This window comes from Cavia porcellus, unplaced genomic scaffold (assembly GCF_034190915.1).
Source record: "Cavia porcellus strain 051 isolate PalLab524CR breed Dunkin Hartley unplaced genomic scaffold, mCavPor4.1 scaffold_31, whole genome shotgun sequence".
Classification (NCBI taxonomy): domain Eukaryota; kingdom Metazoa; phylum Chordata; class Mammalia; order Rodentia; family Caviidae; genus Cavia; species Cavia porcellus.
In genome coordinates, this window is record NW_026947514.1 from 45,062,261 (window position 1) to 45,076,133 (window position 13,873).

At 42.1% G+C, this 13,873-nt stretch overlaps 1 protein-coding gene and 1 long non-coding RNA gene across 5 annotated transcripts in view; one reads left to right on the forward strand and one right to left on the reverse strand.

Moving 5' to 3' along the window:
• Positions 1–3,674: 3,674 nt before the first annotated feature.
• On the reverse strand, positions 3,675–9,535 carry LOC111757549 (uncharacterized). Its single transcript, XR_002791867.2, has 2 exons — positions 9,396–9,535; positions 3,675–8,364 (listed from the first exon to the last, which is right to left on the reverse strand). It is a non-coding gene; the product is annotated as an uncharacterized LOC111757549 (long non-coding RNA).
• Positions 8,347–13,873, forward strand: part of Daam1 (dishevelled associated activator of morphogenesis 1) — a 177,948-nt gene continuing 172,421 nt past the window's right edge. For 2 of the 4 annotated variants that reach the window (XM_013155276.3, XM_063241084.1), the window contains exon 1: positions 8,347–8,496. The gene's annotated coding sequence lies outside the window, so the exon portion shown is untranslated. Of the gene's footprint in view, positions 8,634–13,873 lie in introns of all 4 variants that reach the window. The other 2 variants (XM_063241083.1, XM_003472369.5) reach the window with 2 other exon arrangements.

A 13,873-nucleotide genomic window follows, 5' to 3' on the forward strand; every position in this document is an offset into this window, starting at 1 on the left:
ATTCTCAGCAAAGAGGGTTACAAAAGCTCAAAAAAAACCAGAATTCTTTCTCCCCGCTGAATGCACACCCAGCCCATCTTTAATTTGTGTACAAAATTATGCCACATATTGACTGCCTTTGTTAAGGTTAAAAAGTCCATGCAGAGATTAGATGTTTAACGAGAAAAAAGGAAATGGAAATTGTATGACACCCTCAGTAGGGGATTTTTTTTGTTTGTTTGTTTTTTGTCTTTTTCCTTTTTATTGGTACCAGGGATCAAACTCACCACTGCCTGCTGGCAAGGCAGGCGCTTATGCCACTGAGCTAAATCCCCAGCCCCTAGTAGGGCATATTTTGAAAGCTTACTTGGGATGGTTTGTCTAAGATGTATTGCCAGGGAATGTCTACCAATGGAAAGTCACCAGTCTTTGGGAATTCCTGACCAAGAGTGACAGGGCTGTGTACTTGAAGAAGAGATCTCGGCCTTTGCTCCTCGAAGCAGGCAGCTTCAGCTGTTCCACAGCATTCAGGCAGTGCTCTATATTACACACGTTGGTGATTCTTGAATGGTTTCCAGTTGCTATCTTCAATTTTTTAGATTGGGTCTTTATTTCCCAATCAAATGTTCAATTGCACTCTGGTCTACATGATTCTATGGCTCAAAGCACTAGTACAGAGATCAAGAAAATTTCTCTTATTTAGGTTTATTGAGTGTGGTGGGCTGCATTCCCTCACCTCCCCACCCCATTCTTACACTGAAGTCCTAACACCCAGGATGTTACAATGTGGCCTTATTTTGAATGGAGTCTTTATGAAGATAGTCAACTTCACATAAGACCCTAGAGTGGGACCCAATCTAGAGTCAATTTATAAAGGGACAAATTTGGTCACAGAGCCAGACATGCATAAAGGGAAGATGATATGATAAGGCGTAGAAAGCACATGTCCATCAATAAGTGAGGAAGGCCCAGAACACATCCTTCCTTTACATCCCTCAGCAGGAACCAGCACTGCTTCCAGAATGGCGAGATAGTGACAATCTGTGACATTTGATCTAGTAGTCCTAGCACAGTACCTAGCCTGCTCATGAGAGCCAGATAACCACACATAACACCAAGCATTCCCCTTCCCCATGGACGCTTATTCCTCCCTGACAGTTCCATCAACTACTACATTAGCACTATTAGAATTTGTCTCAAACAGTTTAAGTTGCTTTCAGAATGTGATTCAATTATCTTAGAAAGGATGCCAGACCTATGTGGGCTATTAGGAAACATCAACCACAACATCTATAAATAATTTTGAAAGGCTCCGTGCAACTCAGCAATTAATTTAAAATTAAAAGCATTTATATTCTCTTACTGTTCAGTTTTATTTCTAAACACATAATCATGAATGCTCACACATTTTAAACTACAGTGCACATCAGTGTTAACTTATAATGCCAAAAAATTAGAAATGATTTATTCTATGACAAATGATCGATTAAAAATGGTTAACTTTACATAACAAAATATCTTAGGCATTAAAATGATGATGTTTTTAAAAATTTAATGAAAGATGGGGAAGAAATGTTCCTCATTGATTTGTAGGTTTGCTGATGATTTTTAAAGCCTTAAGTAGCAGTATTTTCTAAAAGGAACATGAATAACTGTTATAACTAAGGAAGCTAAAAAAGGGATATCAAAATACATAGAAGAATGCATGCATATGTACATAGTCTACTCCAAATATTTGTTAAAACATCATTGTTATTCCTCACAAGAGCAAAATCACTTCCCAGAGAAACTTAGGAACTATGCACAGAACTTTCCAAAACAGAGGCAACACAAGCAGAAGCTGACTGCTGAGCAGGCAATGGGAGTTCTGAGAAGATGCAAGGCAAAAAGTAGCCAGGCCAAGAATGGGAAGGAGACTGTTGGAGTCCAGCTTCAGCTGCTCTCAGGACATATTTTGTAGTAGTCACAGATCACTGGCTCTGCTTGCGTATCAAACATTGGGGTAAAGTGCCGAGTTTCCATTTGTCTATACATGATAAAGAATTTGAATAATATCTAGAGACCTAATTCATGCTCACTCCTGCCACTATCTTCTGAAGCTATTACTTCATGTTCTAACATTAGTTTCTTTTTAAAATTTTCTGTTATTGTACAGTATGCACTCTTTTCTTCAATGTCATTTTTGTAAGGTTCCTCCATATTTTTATGCATAGACATGGCAGGACCATTAATCACAATTTGTCAAACGTACTGCCTTAAGAAAGCCTAGTAGATTGATAAAACACAGTTCTGGGTGTGTCTGTGGATGATTGACATATAGGCCAGCAAATAGGGGAAGATCTACCCCTGTTGTGGGTGGTATTAACAAATGGGCTTGTAGCTTTGGGTAGAACAAAAAGGGAAAGAAGAAATGTGTCAGGAAGAGCTCCAACTTTGTCCTTGCCTTTGAATATTGTCTCCAGTTTCTTCAGCCTTCCAATGCAGATTTGCAATGAAAACTTTCCAACGAGCTTGTAGGCCTTTGTCCTTGGACTAGTGCTACATTCTTGATTTTTCTGGGGCTTCTGAAGTGGGTTCATAAACATTATAGGAATCCAAGCAGCCAAACTGATAAATTCAGAATTTAATTAGCTGAGTTCAGCAATTTGAGTGGATCCATTTCAGAATCTCATTGCGTGGTCGCAAACTGGTAAATTACAAAGCTTTTAAACAGAGAATCACAAAAAGACATCATGTTGGAAACAATTTAGCTAGAACCTTACATTAATTTTTAGTTGACACCTGTATCCTGCTTCTTTTGTTGAGTAGGTTAATTTTTCTCCTGTGAGTACAGCTCATTTTGCTTTTCTCATGGGACTTATACCCTGAGTAATTTTCCATTTTCCTGGGTCAAATACAGGGCACTAGTTAAATGCAGGGCTCAAGATGGAGTCAGTTATGCCAAGCTACAACAACTTTCATCTTCTTGGACTTAACAGCTACTGGTCCTTAGTCTCTCCATCACTTAGATGGCCATTGTAGACTCTCCCACTTCTGATCCTGTGAGTCTACCAAGAAATTCCATTGATCATTCCTTTTTTAAAATTCATTCTGCTCCTTTACAGTACCCTAATATACATGGTTTATTAATTCTTAAGACTGGGTGGCAGAGATTGGTAAACTATGGTTTTCAGGACAGTCTATTGTTTTTATAAATTACATGCTATTGGAGCATAACTATTCTCATTTTTTAATGTCTTTATTTTTTTATGACATCATCTTGTCAGATATATTCTTATTTTGCTGGGTGTTTAGTAGTAGCCCACTGTGGTCTTCAAGCTCATTTTTATATTTTTATTGACTGTGTGTGTATGTCTGTGTCTATGTGTGTGTTGGTGCCTGCTAAAGAGTTTTGACAATTTTTATGTTGGGTAATCTGCATTTTTTAAGATGTCCAGTCAATGGCTTAAAATGGTGACTTCTTTCCATCTCTTTCTCTCTTCATTCATTCTTTCTCTCTGAAATTTGACATGAAGAAAAAGAGTGGGTTTCAGCACGAACAGTATCTAAAAATCTCTAAGTAAAAGAATGTCAAGCAGTGCTGTGCAAAAGAACTTCCTAAAATGATGGAAATACTCTATACCTGTGATGTCCAAATGGTAGCCATGGGTCTGTGTCACTTTTGAGCACTTACATATGATATTATGACTGAGAAATTGGATTTTAACATTTTATTAAATTTTAAATAATATAAGCAAGCAAATGGTGCCTGTGGTTACAGAAGTATACAAAGCAGATCTCCCAGACCGATGAAAGATAAGCCAGTAATGAAGAAGCTGATACAGAAGTAGCAAAGTCTTAAGAAACAGAGGTGCTGTTTCTCAAAGTCCAGAGGCTATCTGTGATGTGTGGAGAGCTTTGAGTGGCTACATCCAATTTGCACATCTGTCTTACTTGGCCCTACTACTACATGTATTTTGTATTTTTCTATGATTCTGTCTCTTTTGCCTTGTCTTTCAGTAATTCTGAGTTTGCAGTAAAATCCAATGAAATGAACTTTTCCTAAATGCCTTTGCAGTGACAAACTGTAATTGAAATTGACTGAATGGTGTTGAACATAAAAAAATACTCAAAACAGCAAAATTTTACCATAAAGACTCAGACAGTTTACCCACTTTGCACCACATGATGTCACTGCTAGGTTTATGGTGCTTCTCCTCTCTGACAAGACTCAGCTGCATAGAGCAGGGCCCAGGGTGATCAATCCCCGAGACAGGACACCTTTTCAAAGTCTTTGGTATTATCAAGGCTCATAATCTTTCACCAGTCTAGCAGATAAAGACTGACTACAATTCAAATTGTGGGACCCATCCCTAAAGTTTCTTTTCTACTTGTTGTGTGGGTGTGGCCCAATATTTGCATTTCTAACCAATTCTTAGGGGATGTCAAGGCTGCTGTTCTGAAAATCTACCTTCAAGCACCACAGATAATTAAGTCAGGGATAGTTAGCCTGAGACAGTGTCTCTTAGGAATTAAAATTTGGAACAAAGTAGCAAAGAGGTGAGAGCAACCACCTCTTTGCAGAAGGCCTACAAACCATTTCAAAGGTCCCAATCAGTCAGGTTCCTGTTCTTCCTAAACCTTGTTGGTTTAATCCTTTAAATAAATTTAACTACATTCTTTCTTCATTTTGCTTAAACTGGCCAGACAAAGTTTCTGTTTTCTGCCCCTAAAAGTCTTTAAGGCATAAGTAGATCAAGGTGCTTCACTAAGAAAACAAATTATTCTGAGTCTCTAAAATAGAGGTTAAATGGTATAGGGATTTGGCCACACTGATGACAGATGACTTGGGAAGCCAAACTTGCAACTCAAGCATTAGTAACAGCAGGAAGGTACCTCTACCCTCAGGTTGCAGGGACAAAGGGAAAAGTTACTGTTAATATAGTTGGAACCATGACAGACCAGTCCAACAGGCAAAGCTGCCCTTACTGTCATAAACATCACCCAGGGCAGGGCATGGATAAATACCTTGGCTTCCCTTCTTTTTATCTGCAACCTATGTAGTCTTTTCCAGCTGGGAAGCTGGAAAGGGCTTGCTGTGCCACCAAGAACAGTGCCCATCGTGGTACAGTGGGTAGAGACCTTGTGAATCTGAGACTAGCCATGTTCAACTCTGGATTTGTCATTTTTTCCTTTAAAGTTGGTTCTTCCTGCTTACAAATTGGAGAAAGATAATATGAACACACCACATAATTTCTAATAGTCTCTTGTTAAAAGTAAGAATTTTGGGGGCTGGAGATGTAGCTTAACAGTAGAGCCCATGTTTAAGGTATAAAACCCTGGTGTTCAATCCCCAGATAAATATCTATATCTATATCTATATATAAAATAGGCTTTTAACTTGTTCAAAAGTCAGGCCTACCATTTCTGAGGCAAACTTAATGGAAAATTATAAATGCTAAAAAGAAGTAATATTTGTGTAGTTCTTTTCAGTATGAAAAGTATGTTTACATGTTTTATCTGATTTAATCCTTGTGTGAAGTATTACTGTCGATCCCATTTTACAAATGAGAGGAATGAGACTTAAAGAGAATAAGCTACAGATATAAGCAATATGTAAAAGTAATATGGCTCAAAGTGGTAAAATGACACATTCTCAAACCCGGGCTCACACACAACTATATTGCCAAAAACTAAACATGAAAACATAAGTAAGAATATAAACTTGAATTTTTATCCTGTTGATGTCTCATCTCCTTTCTTAACTAAAATCTCATCTCTAGTGTAAACCTTGTGGCAGGACTAAGAGAAGTTATTTTGAAAGATCAGAAACAGTCCTCATTTGCTCTCTGCTCCCCACCTGTCTGGAGGATCTATTCTTAAAAGCCATGCAGGTTCCCAATTAATAGGCCATGATTATTGGATGAGGCAGGACCTTTTATAAGATAATTCCACAATAGGCTGGGGATTTAGCTCAGCGGCATTAGCGCCTGCTTTCCAAGCAGGCAGTTGTGAGTTCAATCCTGGTACCGATAAAAAGGAAAAAGAGAGAGAGAAAAAAAAAAGATAATTCCACAACAGCCAAAGTCTTTTTTTTTTGTCTTTTTATCGGTATCAGGGATCAAACTCATGACTGCCTGCTTGCAAGGCAGGCACTTATGCCGCTGAGCTAAATCCCTAGCCTAGAGCCAAAGTCACTTAAGAACAAAAGGAAAAAAGCAAAGAATCTCTTTTAGCTAAAAATATAAATTAAACCAGACCGACTGGGTATTTTTGATGGTTTATGCAATGAGTTGGTCACCTACAAAGAAATAAAAATATACACAGTGATGAGTGTGTGTGAGTTCCTTTCTGCCTCCACCGAAATGTTTAAAGTCCCATTTCCACAGTCTGAATTTCTGATACTAAAGAGCCATCTTTGTTTCCCTTGGTTACCAATGAAACAGTGTGCAGGGATTAATTCAAATCCCCCACCACTTAGAGAAAAAACGACACAATGCCTTCTCTCTGTACCTATCATGTATATTTATGTCTGTTTGATAGAATGGCTTATGTGCACACCCACAGGTTGCTGTGCTTACAGACCACCCCTGTCCTTTATGTGTGAAGATGAGCTATGTCACATGGCACACCTCTATAATACTATTATACAGAATAAATTTTTTGTTGTTGTTCAGGCAGACCTGAACCTTATCCTTTCCTTTATTGCTGAGAGAGCCAAGAGAGTTTGTTACATGGTAATTTCTGCTATTAAATAGCCCTCAGAGTGTATCTCCATAACATCTTTTAACTATGAGAATAAGCCCTGCCTTAAAGAAAGGCTTCACATTGAGTTTACTGAGTCAATAAATTTCAGGCTTACTGATTATGTTTCCATCTTTTTTCCATCTTTCCATCCATGTTTACAGAGTTATAAAACCAGGAGAGCCTTTGACTCATCTCAGTCAAGTTTCTTGAGGAAACAGAATATTTTTCCACAACGAACTGTGCGGTACATTGTCTATCCATTAGCTACAGTATCGCTGTTTGTACCCTTGATGCGATGGGCAAAAGAACATTTGTATCTTCTGGGTTCCGTTTAAGACAGTATTTTAAACGGACAAAGTAGCTTGAAACAGGAAGAGCAACATTCAAAGTTATCTTTCTTGTATGGAGGAAAATGGGTCTGGACTGTAAAAGAGTAAGCTTGCTAAAAGAAAACCAGAATTCGGCGCTAAAACATCTCTGTCAGCAAAACAAAGGATTTTCCCCCCTTGAACTCAATTAGTTCCACCAATAACGTTCATTTGAACCTAAATTTGTGTTGCAGAAAAAGTTATGTGTGCTAAGATTTCCATTAATAATTAGGTGGGGAGTTGTTTGAAATCTTAATTGGGAACCTTAATTCCCCAAGAAGATGTGGAGAGATTTTGCTAAAGGAAACGGAGGTGCGCGTTTGTTCTTAAATGTGATTGGGCCATATCAAATGCCATTATAATTTAGTGCACATATACAACTTGAATAAATGCCCCCCACCTCAGTGGAGACACCTGGAGATTTGCTGTCAACATTAATTTTCACGATATCTGGTATTCAGTGAATAAATGCATATTGCAACAAAGCACTTCTGGGTATTAACAACAAAATCTTTCCGGTCAGAATTGTACTATACATCTTTTACTTACTTTTAAATAAAAAATTTACAACCCTAACCCTAACCCTAACCCTGGGAGCCACAGGGCGGGAAGTCGCTGGGGAGGAACAAAAGCTCGGCAGGGCGACAGCCAGGCGCTGGCGACATCCCCGACTCTGTCACACCGCCGTCGTCGTGACAGCCTTGGGGCTCCCGTCAGCTCTGCCGACCACGCTGCTCCGTCCCGGGCTCCGTTAGCGGAGAAGGGCAGCGAAGGGCTGAACCGACAGTGAGGACGCGCGGAGCCCTCCAGGTTGCGGCCCACGTCGCCGCGCGCGCGAGGACTGCGGAACACCACCAACACAGGGTTTAACTCCCGTCACCGGCTCCCAGAAAGCAGCTGCTCTGCGTGGAGAAGGCGGATGCCGCTGAATCTTCTTTGCCTGATTTGGGCCAGGCAAGCCCAGACAGGGGTTAGAATGGGCTGGCTGTGGCGCCAGAGCCCTAGCCGTCCCGAGCTAACGAGGTCAAGTCAAAGGGCGCGACCGCAGGGCGCCTCCGTCCGGCCGGGTGTCCGCTAGACCACCACTGGCAGCGCCAGGCGAGAGGCGGGGCGGGGTCCGACGGGGCGGGGAAGAGGCGGGGTCTGGAGGTCGTGGGGTGCGTCGGAAAATGTAGTTCCCACGAGCCGCGGCACTAGACCGTCTCGCTCGGCCTGCAGGGTTGCGCCTACAACTCCCAGAAGTCTTCGGGACCACCGGGGAGTCCATGCGCAGTGCGCGCCACATTCTATCCTATCGGGAGAAGAGAGGGTGATGTCACCTGCAAGTTAGTAACCTACGATCTTCTGTGGAGGAAACTGTTTAACCGGATCCCATTGTACCCGGAGCGCAGAGCCGTCTTTCTAGCATGCGGGGGCTGCTCAGGTGAGGGGACGTCTGTGTCGTCCGCCGCGCGCGTTTCTCTAGGGGCCCCGCCAGCTCTGTCGCGGGTGGGCGTGCACCCTTCGGCCGGGCGCCGGTGCGCGGCGCACCTCTCGTTGCCACCGCGGAGCTGCGGGCCCGTAAGTAAATACTAAACCCGTCCTTCAGGTCGGGTCTGGGTGGGAGCAGCGCCGAGACGCGCGTTACCGAGCGCGGCTTGGAAAATGGCTGCAGCGGCGCGGAGCAGGCGTCCCCGAGGCCGGTGCCTCCTGCTTCTCTGCCCGCGCATCGTCGGCTCCGAGCCGCCTCGGGGGACGGTCCGCGGGGCGCCCGGAGTCGGGCAGACAGCTCCGAAGGATTCCGCAGGGAAGGGGAAGGCAAAGGGGGCGTTGCGGAGGGACGAGGGGAGCTGGCTCCCGCGGCGAGGCCAGCGGCGCCGCAGAGCCCCTGCCCGCGCCCTCCGCGAGGGGATCCCGGTTCCTCAGGAATCGCTACCTTGCCCGAGCTCCTGGGCCGGGCGCAGCTCGCCCCTCGGAGCCCGGGGCGGGCTGTCGGATCCTCTTATGGTAGGGCTCGCGAAAAGGAGGGGTGGATAATTGGGTTTACCCAGCCGGTGCCAAAAGCCAGCTGCTTGGGATCGGCTTGCCGTTGATGGGAGACGAACGCCAGGCCTGGCGATGTAGAGGCTTCTGGGTTTCCTTTCGCTTTTCCAGCTGACTCACTCATTCATAAAATTCAACTAAATCTCCCCTCACGTACCTAATAGCCAGGCTTGGAGTATTCTGTCTCACCCCCATGAAATATTTCATTGCGCATAGGTATAGATTTTTGCACTCTATTCCCCCCCCCCCCCCCCCGCTTTCTCCACCCCGCAGAGCATCAAGAGCAAATGTCACCCTGACCGTATCGCTCTCGTTGAACTGGTAGTTTCTTGAGATCCGAGCTGGACGCCGTGACTGCCAGACAAATCACGTTGCTATGGTGACTCGGGCCTTTGGAATCCTAATTGCTGGCCCTGCTGTTAGGTTCTCGTGGCTCGGCGGGCAGCTGGGAGGGCGTGGCCGAAGTGGGTGTGGTCAAGTGGACCCTTGGCCCAGCTGCTCCCAGCTCCTCTCAACTGGTTCACAGCCCGGCGCCCTCCTCATTCGCTGGTAAATGGCTTGGGCCTTATTTTTGGAGCCTTTCCTTTCCTGAGTGCCCATATTGTATCTCTCCATCTTTCTCTCTCCCTAAAACTAATCATTTGGCGCATCGCCCCCCCACCCTGCACCAAAGTTATCACTGGAGAAATTGCTTTCCCTTTTCAGGTTAGCTGCATCATTTCCATAGCCTGTCAGTACTTCTTCAGGACTATTTCGCCCCTATTCTCCATCAAGAAAGCCCACTGGGCACCAATAATGGTTGCCAGTTATTTGCTAGAGGTGCAATTCACTGGAAGTGATTGGGAGACAATTAAATGAATTTTGAAAGACTTTGCCATGCTTTGTGGTTCTGGGGAAATCTAAATATCAGCCTAGAGAATGCAGGTCCCAGAGTGAAGGGCAAGCTGGGCGGTCGGAGACTTGGCTCTTGCTTTGGCCTTGATGCCTGCCTTGTCTGAGGCTACCCCTTTACCTCTGGGAACCTCTGTCTCCTCACTGGTAATGTGAGGAGATGAATATAGTATAGGGTTCCTAAAGTTGATTCTAGGCATAATATCTTGCAATTCTAAAAAAGACCTCTGCCCCATTGCCAGTAATCTGAAGGTGAGGGTTTAAACCCATCTTCTAACATTGGGTTAATGTCTCTAAATCTTACTTGTATGATAAAATAGCCTGGTTCTTCATGGCAGTGCTTTAAACTGGGCAGGGCAGCTTATTACGATTCATACTGCTGCTACTATTCTAATTATACTTTTAGCTTTGGAAATAATTGTTTAGGTTTTGCCTTTTTACATATTCTTGTACAGTTATTTGTAATCTAATTACATTAATTGTAATTAAATTATAGAAAGATTTTATTTCCCCCCACTTGCATTTTGTATCAAGTCCATCTTCACAGAAGTTGCAGATATGTGAGTGTCTGTGTACCTGTGTTCAAGTTCAGGTAAATACTTGTCTTAAGTAGATGGCTACATCCTCACAAGGGATGAGAAATAGTCACTTTTTGCCATAGCACTTAAAGGAAAATCTCCTTCATTGATTTATTGATTTGTCTCCTTTACTAGATTATAAGATTTTGAGGACAGAATCTTACTCTTGTCTTCCCTGTCCATTTAGAGCAGTGTTAGTCTATTCATTGATGTTTAATAATTGTTTGCTGCATATTAAGTACTAGAACTGAGATTAGAAATCTGAGTTCAGTATTTCTCAAATAGTTGTCTCATCTACTTTTCACATTTCTCATAGTTTTTGGTCAGAATTTCATTTTACCATAAATGGAAACTCTTTGACACACAAGGCCTTCAGTGTGTCTGGAGGAGAGATGCATCTTTTTTTTTTCTTTTTCATTTTTATTAGTACCGGGGATTGAACTCATGACCGCCTGCTTGCAAGGCAGGTGCTTATGCCGCTGAGCTAAATCCCCAGCCCCTGAGAGATGCATCTTGTAATTATTTGCTTTTGGAATATGCTCATGTAGACTTTTTTTTTTTTTTTGGTACCAGTTATAATTTATTACACCCAACTAGATTCTAGATTTCTGCCAGTTGTACTGTTCTTAGCTCAGGTAATTTTCCCTTGAGGTATTGTTGGAAGAATAGGGAGAGAGCCTGAGGCCTAGCCACTTTCCCAGGCCACCAGTGGCTTGCAGTGGAGCAGGGAGGTTAGAGTTCTCTCATCTGGGCTAGAGTTGTTCTCTAACAGGATTAGTTTTCCCATGTATGCTGATAACTACAGAACATTTGTCCAATTTGTGTAGGTTTGTTATCATCCAGCAGTCCAAGTCCATATTTTTTCAGTTGTGTAAATTAGTGAGGAAGTGTAATATTGAAGAGATGGTAGGTCACGTCCTTGGGCAGCAATACTTACTGGGGCTTCCTGAATAGGTGCAGAAGAATTTGAGTCCTTTGAATCATGCTTTTTCGTGCTTCCTGGATAGTTCTGGGTCTTAGGATGTGTATCTGTGGGTGATTTTATCTAAGCTACTTTATTTAAAGGACTGTTTTTAGTGTTGTTGCTATTCTCAGAATAAATAAGGTATTTACAAACAAAACACAGTTAAGATTGGAAGTGTTTCATTTTGTAAATATTTTGGAAGTGCTATGAAGAGTAGCCTTGCTTTGCGAATCTTGAGTCCTATTAAAAACACTAAAAGTTATAGCTGTTAGATCAGAGAAAACAAGCTTTTCCAGCAAAATGTAGTACCACTGAGAGCTGTAGGTGTTTGGTTTGGGAAATAATCCACAAAGCTTGTCCTTACTGTGGGCCCTCCCTGGCTCTGGTATTGCCAAGTGTTGGGTTTGTTCTGATACTGCAGAAAACAAGGTAACTTTATCAACTTAGCTTGGCAAACTTGTTTTTTTTGTCTAGAGGGGTTCCCAGGTAAGTGATTTTTCCTCTTTGGATGAGGAGTGTGGACTAGTCTTATTGTGATGTTGCAGTTTCTTCTTTGGTAGTGCAGGAAGTGTTATCAGTGAATATACTAAATATTACAGCATCTGCTCTTATGGGTTTCCTTGAGAGCTCAGAATTTTCAGACATCTGATTGTTCAGATACTGTGTGTGGCTTGGGAGTGTGACTAGTGGTCAAGCAGGCTGAGGCAGGCTAGGGTGGAGGAGTCCTCTTTTGAAGTTACATTAACCTGCTCTTGGGGGTTTCCTTGAGAGGACAGAATTTTTTAAAAATTAATTTTATTGGTATATTTTAGATATACATAGTGATCACATTCAATAGAGGAAGTTTGTGCCTATACATGATATTTCTTCATTTTTTTTCCCTGAACCCCTTTCCTCCCTTCAGTGCCTCTTCCCCCATTATGTACAAAAGCTTTGTTTCCTTTTCTTCCTTCTGTTCTTTCTTTTTCTTTTCCCTTTCTTCCTTTTCCCTTCCCCCATTTCTTGTTCCCCTTCCCATTTTAATATTTTCTTCCAATTTCCAATTATCTGTTATACATTTTGGTCCTTATTTACCTTTTCAATTTCTTTCACTAGAGAAACAGTGTAATATTTAAATATGTGTGTCTGAATTATTTATTTCATTTAAGAGTATGAACTGTTTTTTTTTTCCCTCCTTCCTTCCTTTTCCTCTCCTCCCTAGTTCTCCATTCTTTTGGACAATTTTTTCCTGTTTCATAAAGCCTTTTATATATTTTGCTCCTTATTTATACATTCAGTATCTCATACCAGAGAAACAGTGTGATAGTTACATGAGTCTAATTTATTTCACTTAAGAGTGTGTTCTCGGGGCTGGAGGTTTAGCTCAGCGGCATAAGCACCTGCCTTGCAAGCAGGTGGTCGTGAGTTCGATCCCTGGTACCGATAAAAATGAAAAAGACCAAAAAAAAAAAAAAAAGAGTGTGTTCTCAAAAGTACATCTGTTTACCTAGAAATGTCTCAAGTTTATTCTTCTTTATGGCTGAGTAGTATTCCATTCTGTATAAAAAACCACGCCTTTTTTTTATCCATTCCTTAGTCAGTGGGCATTTTGGTTGTTCCAAAATATAGCTATTATAAACTGTGCTTCTATAAATGTGCAGATATCACTGTGGTATGATGTTTTAAATTCTTCCAGAAAAATACCCAGAAGGGGAATAGTTGGGTCAAATGGGATCTCTAATCCTGTATAATCCTAGTTTTTTGAGGAATCTCTACACTAATTTCCAGTGGTTATTACAGTCTACATTCCCATAAGCAGTGGAGAAAGATTCCTGTTTGCCCACAGCCCCTCTAGCATTTGTTACTGATTGATTTCTTGATGATAGCCATTCTTTCTGGAGATCAAATCTCAGGGCTATCTTAATTTGCATCACTTGAATGATGTTGAACATTTTTTCATATATTTACTTGCCGTTTATATTTCTTTGAGAGGTCAGAATTTTCAGACACCTGATTTTGCAGTTACTGTTTGAGAAATTGGTACAGAGGTCCACTTCTGTGTGTGGCTTGGAGTGTGTGTACCTGGAGAGCAGCTGGGGTGACTTGTAGGGGACACCGCTTTTAAAGTTGCATTAACTTAGCAAGTGAGGTTCACTAGTATGGTCTGGGCTGTTGACGGTGATTGGAATTGAAGGGTAGATCTGGAGCATCCCCTCCTTCAACTTTCTGCCTCATCAACACCCTCCTTCCCCAGAGAAGGACAGATGAGTGAGATGCATGTTGATTTTGATTACCTACTTGCAGGAAACAAACAAACAAAAACGTTTATTTGTTTATTTTCTGGTATCCTTCTGCCATTCCAGGAG